The sequence below is a fragment of the Sus scrofa genome, chromosome 17 (genome assembly GCF_054392235.1).
Source record: "Sus scrofa isolate SSC_HxYL_T2T_F1_AM1 chromosome 17, Sscrofa_HxYL_maternal_Yorkshire_Landrace_v2.0, whole genome shotgun sequence".
In the NCBI taxonomy this organism is placed as follows: Eukaryota; Metazoa; Chordata; class Mammalia; order Artiodactyla; family Suidae; genus Sus; species Sus scrofa.
This window is the reverse complement of record NC_139399.1, coordinates 27,480,237-27,488,206: the sequence shown is the minus strand read 5'-3', so window position 1 is coordinate 27,488,206 and position 7,970 is coordinate 27,480,237. Positions and strand designations below refer to the sequence as shown.

At 41.7% G+C, this 7,970-nt stretch overlaps 1 long non-coding RNA gene across 1 annotated transcript in view; it reads right to left on the bottom strand.

Annotated features, from left to right (window-relative positions):
* Window positions 1–3,202: 3,202 nt before the first annotated feature.
* The window catches only part of LOC106506610 (uncharacterized), a 421,075-nt gene continuing 416,307 nt past the window's right edge, over window positions 3,203–7,970 (bottom strand). Inside the window, exons 6-7 of the long non-coding RNA XR_014831927.1 lie at window positions 7,328–7,474; window positions 3,203–6,930 (exon numbers count right to left, since the gene is read on the bottom strand). This is a non-coding gene — a long non-coding RNA (uncharacterized LOC106506610). The remainder of the gene's footprint in view (window positions 6,931–7,327; window positions 7,475–7,970) is intronic.

The window sequence follows — 7,970 nt, the reverse complement described above, 5'->3', positions numbered from 1 at the left end:
AGTAACCTGGGAATTCTGCTGTAGGTAGAAAGCTCAGAATTCGAGGGGAAGATAATTATCTTAGATTTACAGAGCAGGGCAGGGAGAGAGGAGGGACTATAAACAAGCAAAGGATCCCTAAGAGGTGAAATCAATTTTTTTTTAGGGCCACATCCATGGCATATGGAAGTTCCCAGGCTAGGGGTCAAATAGAAGCTGCAGCTGCTGGCCTGCACCACAGCCACAACAACGGTGGATGTGAGCCGCATCTGTGACCTACACTGAAGCTCATGGCAATGGCGAATCCTTAACCCCTGAGCAAGGCCAGGGATTGAACCTTCATCCTCATGGACCCTAGTCAGGTTCTTAACTCACTGACCCACAATGGGAAGTTCCTGAAAGGTGAAATAAATTCTTAAAGAAAGACCTCTGCTGACATCATGACCATGCCTGGGGTTTCAAGGTCTGTCCATGCACTGCCCACTGCTAAGCTACCACTGACTCTTCCTCCCATCACTGACTGTGGGTGCAGCCAAGAACACTATTCTTACAATAGGAAACAAAAAAGGTAAGTCATCACTCTCAGCCAATAATGTGGAAGAGACTAGAAAAATAAATAAGTAAACAGGGAAGAAAGCCATCATGGGTTTCCTTGAAAGTTAAATCGAATTTGTCTCCCAGGAGTTCCCATTGTAGCTCAGCGGGTTAAGGACTCAACATACTGTCCATGAGGATGCGGGTTTGATCCATGGCCTTGCTCAGTGTGTTAAGGATCTGGTATTGCCACAAGCTGTGGCATAGGTCAAAGATGTGGCTCAGATCCTGTATGGCTGTGGCTGAGGTGTAGGCTAGCTGCTGCGGCTCTGATTCAACTCCTAGGCAGGGAATTTCCAGATCCTCAGGTGCGACCTTAAAAAGAAAAAAAAAAAAAAAAGAAAAGAAAAAAAGAAAGAAATCTGTCTCCTAGGAGTAAAGAGGCTATTGTTGATGGAGGGCTGGGATTTGATTGTATTTTAGATTAACTTGATCCCAATAAAGATGGAAGCCTCAGAGCCAGTTATCTCCAAATGCAGGTGTAGCTAGAAGGTTTGTTTACTTTGGATATTAACATGGTGCTGCACAACATACTGGAAATCACCATCTCCATCAATATTTAATCTGACTAACTCAGACAGTAATCTAAGGAATGAAATAAATTAATCACTGGCTTTTAAAGGAGAGCCTCTTTCACAAATCTGAGGCCTAAATGGGTACCGTGTGAGAAGTCATGTGATGCAGCTAGCTGAGGAGGTGAATTTAAAAAGATCAGAACATTTCAAGGAAACATAGCCTCCCAAAGCCCCTCTCTCCTATCCTCTATTTTTTTTAAGGATGTCCCCTACATATCCACTAACCTGGGACCTGATTCTCTTCTCTCTGCCCACTGTTGCATCTACTCTTCACCTTGAAATTAACCTTTTAACATTTCTCCATGGAAGGGAAGGAATTACATGGCTTAGAAATGGCCTTTATGGCTACCATGGAATTTTCAGAGCTAATTTTTAAAGGCCAGTTCTTCTTTTTGTTCACTGTTAACACGCATCTCTTGAGTTCTATCGATGTCTCTCTGGCTGTAGTGCCTCTCTATTGCTAAGATTGCTCTGGGTGGGTCCAGGGTCATGCAATTTTTATTACGTACGACAATGCCTGTAAAATTATCAAGCAGGGACATCAAAAAGGCCTGCGTTGCCATAGCAGCAAAGCTGTAACAGCCCAGCTATCCACTCAGGATTCTCATGGTGATAATGGACCTAATAACTTTAGCGCAAACTCGGGGTCAAGAAGGATCCATCCTAATGGCGAACTCAGTTATCAGCAAGTTACCATCATTTTCGATCACACCTAGGGATGTTGAAGGTTGAATGATGTGATGCATGCAAAGCATTAAGCACAGAGCCATTTAGTAATAACAGTAGTGATCACTTTGTGCCAGATTCTATACTTACCACGGATCAGGGATCATAGTAATATTCATTCACAGCTGCCTAAGATGTTGGTGCTATCATTATCCCCATTATACAGATGAGGAATTGAGACTTAGTGTAGTCAGACAATTTGCCCTTGGCTGCAAAGCTAGAAAGTGGTAGGTTTGAACGCTGGCAGCGAAATGCCAGGGCCCCTCTTGTGTAATATTTTGCCCATCATCAGCCATTTACCTGGACCCACTCACCAGTTTCTGCTTTGACCTCTCATCTTGAACTCAAGTGATTTGAAACCTCGTGGTCTCTTCCTTTTCTGTTGCTTCTTTCTTCCCCAAGCTTTCCCTTCCTCCTTCCCCTGCACAATCCCAAATCCTCCTGGGAGGGGGGACAGTCAAAATATTCAATGAGCGATCATGCTCAGAAAAAGACCAGTTAGGCTTGATGCACCAGCCTGGTCATGAAGGACCCCTGCAGCTCCAGTGATGAACCCCTTTCCGGGTGGTTTGTGGGAACGGCTCCACAACAGGAGGGACCAGGTTGACAAGAGAGAGAATGCTGGGGCGAGGTATGGGGCAATGCCTGTGTTCATCTGGTATGGAAATGCCAATATCGTAGACATCGATTCTGAATTTCAGCCCTATAAGTCACTGATTGAGGTTTCTTTCTTTCTTCTTCTTTTTCTTTCTTGGCCTCCCTGCAGCATATGGAGTTCCCAGGCCAGGGATCAGATCTGAGCTGCAATTGCAACTTATGCCCATAGATGTAGCCACACCAGATCCTCAAAGCACTGTGCAGGGCTGGGGATTGAACCCGTGTCTCAGGGCTCCAGAAATACCACTCATCCTATTTTGTCACAGTGGAAAGTCCTGCCCAGGGTTTCTATTCCAGTTTCACTTGATAGATTCAAACCATCTGGAATTAGTCTTCACTCTACTTTGCTCTCTTCTTTCTTATTCTCATCTCACTGCCTTTTCCCATCTGTGTACCAGACCCTGTGTAGACCCTGCTCTGTGTAAAGGAAGGTGCCATGTAGAATCTGCCTCTGTATCCCCCTCGCATGCACTGCTAAGTAAATAAATGAATCTCTGCATCTGGTAGTAGTACCTGTTGCTACATATTTTGGAGTCCCAGCTGGATTTATGGAGCCTTGAATGTTGGGGCAAGTGTTTACATCTTCACTTCTAGGAGCCCACAATTCTCTAACACAAGCTACACCCTCAATATGGAGAAACCGTAATAATAAACCAATGATAACTTTCATATTGCTTTACACTTTATTCTTATTTTTTTAACTAAAGTATGGTTGATTTACAATGTGCTCATTTATGTTGTACAACAAAGTAGATTAGTTATACACATATATATATATTCTTTTTATATATATATTCCTTTTCATTAAGATTTATCCCGGGAGACTGGATATAGTTCCCTGTGCTGTACAGCAGGAACTTATTACTTATCCATTCTAAATGTAATAGTTTGCATCTACTAACCCCAAACTCCTACCGCCTACCCCTTGGCAACCACAAGTCTGTGCTCCTTGTCTGTGTGTCTGTTTCTATTCTGTAGATAGGTTCATTTGTGCCATATTTTAGATTCCACATGTTAAGTGATATCATTTCGTATTTATCTTTCTCTTTCTGACTTACTTCATTTAGTAGAATAATCTCTAGTTGCATCTGTGTTGCTGTAAATGGAATGATTTTGTTCTTTTTATGGCTGAGTAGTATTCCATTACCATATCTTCTTAATCCATTCATCTGTTGATAGGCATTTAGGTTGTATCCAAGTCTTGGTTATTGTGAATAGTGCAGTAATAAACATAGGGGTGCATGTATCTCTTTGAATCTTTGTTTTGTCCGGGTATATGCCCAGGACTGGGATTGCTGGATTATATGGTGATTTCATTTTTAGTTTTTGGAGGAATCGCCATACTGTTTTCCATAGCGGTTTCACTAACTGACATTCCCACCAACAGTGTAGGAAGTTTCCTTCATTTTTCACTTTCTTTTTTTTAATTTTAATTTTTTAACATTATAATCAATTGTTATTTCCCCAATACATTTTTTTCTACTGTACAGCATGGTGACCCAGTTACACATACATGTATACACTTCTTTTGTTTCACATTATCATGCTCCATCATAAGTGACTAGACATAGTTCCCGGTGTTACATAGGAGAATCTCATTGAAATTCAGATATATACATAAATATGTACCATACACATTTAGACATGTTCTCATATCTTACATATGCTGATTGTATATACACACACATAATCTTAAAAAAAAACCAACACTCTGAGGGCAGACAATTTTTTCTCCATTTTGTAGGAAAACTTGGAGCCAAAAAATAGGGACTATGTATTTTCAATTCATTTCAACAACTATATGCAAACCTTCAATGTAGTTCTTACTGTCATGGGCACTGGGTGGTAGGTACTCAGTGGTGAACAACTCAGAGTGTTTCATACCTTTTGGAAGTTTTCAGTAAGTGGGAGAAATCAGATTACAAATTGAAGGGAAAAGGAAGAAAAGGAAAAGGATGCTATGAGGGGCTAAACCAAGGGAGCTATAATTTAAATTTAGGGGGATTGAGGACATACACGAAATGATACCCCACCTAGTAAGGAGCTGGGCAAAAATTGGGGTCTAAGTCTGTTGGGCTGATAGTGGAAAAAATGATATCTGTGTGCTTCATTTTGTAGAAGAGATGGGCTCCTAACCTTTTTTTGAAAACAAATCATTCCATTTTAATTCTGTTTTAGTTTTTCTACTATTCACCAAATAGAGTAAGAAAAAACTCTCAAGGGTTCCCCATGTAGGGATCACTTGATGAGCAGTCATTCTAGGTGTTATCCAAAAATTACTTGAATACCTTCAGTGGTTGGGAGCTCACTACCTCAAAATGTAGCCTATTCTACTCAGTAATGCACAGGATTTATTATTAAACTCTCATCATGTGCTCAGAGCTTCTTCCTCATTATTTCCAGCCAGTCAACCCAGACAAACATTAGAAAAAGAATTGCCGGGAATTCCTGTCATGGCTCAGCAGTTGGCGAACCTGACTAGCATCCATGAGGACTCGGGTTCGATCCCTGGCCTCACTCAGTGGGTTAAGGATCCAGTGTTGCTGTGAACTGTGGTGCAGATCACAGATACTATGGCTCTGGTGTAAGCTGGCAGCTATAGCTCTGATTGGACCCCTGTCCTGGGAATCTCCATATGCCGTAGGTATGGCCCTAAAAGGACAAAAAGACAGAGGAAAAAAAAAAAAAAAAAAGGAAAGAAAGAAAGAACTGCCTTCTCGCCATGATTTTCTCCATGATACCCCACTGATTTCAAGGATCCATTCCACCAGGGCCCACTTTTATTTTTATTTTTTTTATTTTTTTTTTTACCATGACCATCATCTTCTCTTCCTTGGGTGTCCCTCTTAACATAGCACAATCAGAACTGAACAAAGTGGCATTGGACCAGCCTACCAAGTGTCACAATTTTTCTTCCTGTGATCTGGCCACTTCCCTTTCTCCACGGCCATAGTCTGATAACAGATGGACCACAGCATCCTGTGTTCAACTCTGTCATGGTGTTTCACATTCCTATTATTTGTTCATGTGTTCTGCTTTTTACTCATGCAATTATAAACATTTTGAGGGAAGCTTCTACTATAGGGTTTAGCACATAGCAATCATACCATGAATGTTCTTGGGAAATAAATTTTTGAAATGGAGAAATCCCCTCTGTTTACATCCAATTTGTCTGAATTCACTCCTTCAAAATGGGATTTAAAAATCAGAAGAATCCATCAGAGTTTTGTCCAAATGCCCAGGAGTGGGATGGATAAGCAATGAGATCCTACTGTGTAGCACTAGGGACTCTATCCAGTCTTTTGGGATAGAACATGATGGAAGGTAATAAGAGGAAAAGTCATACATATATGTGTGTGTATATATATATATATATATATACACATATATGTATGACTTGCTCACTTTGCTGTATAGAAGAAATTGGCACAACATTGTAAATCAACTATACTTTTAAAAAATTTTTTAAAAATGCTAAAGAAAAGAGTGGAGTCCATCATGACTATCCAAACTATCTAATTCTGCCGTGAGGACATTGAGAACATTTGCCTGGTTGGGGAATCTGGGGCTTTCCTGCTAAGCAATCAGGCATGAGTGATTCCCAAAGTATTTCTGTTTAATTCAAAGACAACTTTCATTAAAATATTTTTTGGCCACACCTGTCGCATTTGGAAATTCCCAAGTCAGGGATTGAACCCCCATCATAGCAGTGACTTGAGCCACAGCAGTGACAATGCCAGATCCCTAACCTCTAGGCCACCAGGGAGCACCCAAGAACAACCTTTAAATTCCCTTTATTTTTTTTGATTCACTTAAAAGCTCTCAGTCCATCTTTATACCTCTTTAACTTTCCTGCTCTGTCTTCAGCCAGTTTCTCCATTTTGCTCTGCTCCTGAATTCTTGCTCATTTGCCATCATTTTGTCCTACAGGGAAAAATGTTGGTTGGGGTGCTTCACTTTAACATTTATCTTTTCCTAAAAAAGGGGGGGGAGGGGAGTTCCTGTTGTGGTGTAGCAGAAATGAATCTGAGTAGTAACCATGAGGTAGTGGGTTTGATCCCTGCCCTTGATCAGTAGGTTAAGGAACCGGTGTTGCTCTGAGCTGCGGTGTAGGTCGCAGATGTGGCTCGGATCCTGCATTGCTGTGGCTGTGGCTGGCAGCTATAGCTCTCTACAGCTCTGTAGCTCCGATTCAACCTCTAGCCTGGGAACCTACATATGCCGCAAGTGCACCCCCCCAAAACAACAACAACAACAAAAAGCCCCACAATCCATTTGGATTTTGGTCTGCAAGCAAGCTGGAGATTTTTCTATGGGCCAGGCTTCTCTGCCAACACATGGAGAAGAATGTGGTCTCAAGTACTGTATAAATGCTGTTTTCCAAAACCAAGAGGAAGAGCTGTGGGATAAAAATGGAAGGAGAAATAGATCCACATGAGAGGCGGGCAGACTAGTATCAACAGCATCTTGTCTCTGTACAGGCCTGACCACATGCCAGGCACTCTGCTGATTGCTCTTTGTTTACCCATTTAATCTATGCAATAGCTCAGTGAGAGAAGCTTTAATCTATTCCCATTTTACAGAGGAGGAGACTGATGTTCAAAGAGGTTAAATTAGCTACACAAGATTATACAGAGAGTAAGGGGTAGGGGTAGGAAGTAAAATCCTAGCAGCTGTGGCACTAGAGCCTAGGCTTCCTCTTCCCACAGCTATTTCAATGCTGTATATAGGGATTCCTGGAGCATGCTCCGAAGCCATCAGTCCCATTACCATGTGTAGTCTTGCTCTGACCATACCCATCAATCCAGAAGGAGAACGCAGCGTGTGCCATGGTTAGATTGGAGCCGTGAGTCCTCGTCTCTGTCTCTGTGTCACCCATCTGAACTTTTTCCCCAAAGTCTTGGAATAGAAGCTCACTGAAGTCTCATCTCTCCATGCTCTTCCTAAATAAGAACAAGAATGTTAGCTCAGGAGAGGGTCTAAGCCATCATCTGGAACCCTGAGTTTCCCAATGTGTGGAACAAGTGTGCTATTAAAGAAAACGAAAGTCACTTAGTGAGAAAGTTACTCACTTTTCGTCTAGGATAGGTCACCCTGTTAATGTCAAAACACAAGTCTCACTGTGGTGCTAGAGTGTCTGCAACACCTGTCTCACACTTTCTAATCTCCCTTTTTTATATTCTTTTTTAAAATATACTTTTCCTTTATGGTTTATCATGGGATATTGAATACAGTTTCCTGTGCTATACAGTAGGAACTTGCTGTTTTCCATTCAATGTATGATAGCTTACATCTCGCTTTTTAACCAAGAGAGAGCAGGCTCCGGATTGAGGGCCTTTGGCAGATAACAGTATTCACTGTAATGGCTTTGTGCTATCTGCCAGAAGGGACTTTTCAAGCAAAACCTTGGTTTAATCAGAGCGTGGTCCAATGGGGAAA